The sequence below is a fragment of the Lampris incognitus genome, unplaced genomic scaffold (genome assembly GCF_029633865.1).
Source record: "Lampris incognitus isolate fLamInc1 unplaced genomic scaffold, fLamInc1.hap2 scaffold_147, whole genome shotgun sequence".
In the NCBI taxonomy this organism is placed as follows: domain Eukaryota; kingdom Metazoa; phylum Chordata; class Actinopteri; order Lampriformes; family Lampridae; genus Lampris; species Lampris incognitus.
Genome location: NW_026611114.1, coordinates 42,501 through 44,453, shown reverse-complemented (window position 1 = coordinate 44,453; position 1,953 = coordinate 42,501). Strand labels below are relative to the sequence as shown.

At 49.3% G+C, this 1,953-nt stretch overlaps 1 protein-coding gene across 1 annotated transcript in view; it reads left to right on the top strand.

The window, feature by feature from the left end:
* The window catches only part of zgc:92275 (cholesterol 7-desaturase nvd), a 17,888-nt gene that overhangs the window by 767 nt on the left and 15,168 nt on the right, over positions 1–1,953 (top strand).

Below are 1,953 nucleotides of genomic sequence, written 5' to 3'. Positions count from 1 at the left end.
GTGCGGGATTCGATACGGGGTGTACTGCACCACAAGGCGACATCACTAACCGCTCGGCTAAAGGGTCAGACCCGTTAGCTAGGAGCTAATGTGTCTTATTAGTTGTTTACAGTCGTCACTCTTATATTATATTATATTATATTATCGTCTTTCAGTGGTGTTTTGTCGGGAGGAATACAGATATTGTCATATCGCTATGCATGATGATTATTGTGATGATTATATTTTCCTCACTGTCCAGCACGATACTCAAGTTGTTTCAAAGACCTCGTTGTAGGGCGTCCGGGTAGCGTGGCGGTCTATTCCGTTGCCTACCAAGACGGGGATCGCCGGATCGAATCCCCGCGTTACCTCCGGCTTGGTCAGGCGTCCCTACAGACACAATTGGCCGTTTCTGACCAGGACACATACCCACATCCGGCTTCCCACCCGCAGACACGGCCAGTTGTGATTGTGGGGACGCCCGACCAAGCCGGAGGTACCAGGGGGGTTCGAACCGGCGATCCCCGCGTTGCTAGGCAACGGAGTAGACCTCTACGCTACCCAGACTCCCCTTTCCTTTAAAGCGAAGGTTACCATGAATGGGTTCTACATCTATATACAAGTACTTATATTTTAAAAGGTTGGCACCATTACCCTCAGAATATGTTCTGTTTTATTTAAGTCCATTGTGTTTTTTTTTGCCGTAGTCGCTTTGTTTTAAAAAGTTCCGACCTTGAACAGCAACTGAGCGGGGACAATATTAGACCTCCTGCTCTTCTCAGCATCCCTGTGTTTGTTGACAGGCCAAGCTGAGCTGGGTCAGGAGAGACGTTACCAAAGTTGCCATGGGGCTGTTGTGTTTGTTGTGGAAGTTTCAGACGCAGTGGTTTCTAGTCTTTGTTGGGTGGCCAGAGGGCGCTGTTTACAGATCCGGGTGCTTAGAAACGCTTTACCTGCGGACACAAAACCTCATTGTTCAGCGTCACCTCAGCTTTAAACAAAGTATGTCAGTGTTTAAACGGTCTTACGGGGGGGTGGACACCATGGTCACCAACGTATCGTGTTGCTCTCTGAATATAATGATAATAATAATAATAATAATAAATCAATCTTATATAGCGCTTTTCCAACACTCAAAGTTGCTTCACAATAAACGGGGTGAAACAAGACGACAGATAAACATAAGCATACAGGCGTGGATGGGGAAGGGGGGCTACTAGAGGGAGAAGCAGCAGCCACACAAGACGCCAGCAGTACTCTCCCACTTGGACAGATACAAAAGGGCAAGAAAAACAAACATCATAAATCACATAAATCACAGATGAAGTCTGAAGAGGTGAGTCCTGGTGTGCTTGGGGAGGGAGTTGAGGGAGGGAGTTCCAAGAGGAGGGGGCAGCAAGTTGAGTGCTCGGTCCCCAGCCTGCCCCAGACCAGGGGTAGACGAGAGAACGGAGGGGGGGGGGCACGGGAAGTCAATGGAGAAAAGGTGTGTCTTGAGATGGGATTGGAAGAGTGGGAGGGATTCTGAGTCTGGAGAAGGCTTGGTCAACAAAGCTGTGGAGGTTGGACCTGGGGGTAGAGAGAAGGGAGGCTGAGGTGGATCTGAGGGACCGAGAGGGTTGGTAGGGGGAGAGGAGGTCGGTGAAGCACTTAGCTATTGATTTCGCGTCATTGTGGCTACAAATATACCTCGGCCGGACACAAGTGGGGTCATGGAACAGAATTATGAGTCAGTTTGTGGCGTGACCACCATTTGCCTTATACAGTGCAAAACATCTCCTTGACATAGAGTTGATTAGGTTATTTATTGTGGCTTGTGGGGCATCGTCCCGCTCCTCTTCAATTGCTGTGCCAAGTTGTTGGCTATTGGCAGGAAGTGGTACGTACTGTCCCTATGCACCTGGCTAAAACATCCCAAGCATGCTCAATGGGTGGCATGTCTGGCGAGTATGGAGGCCATGGCAGGACTGG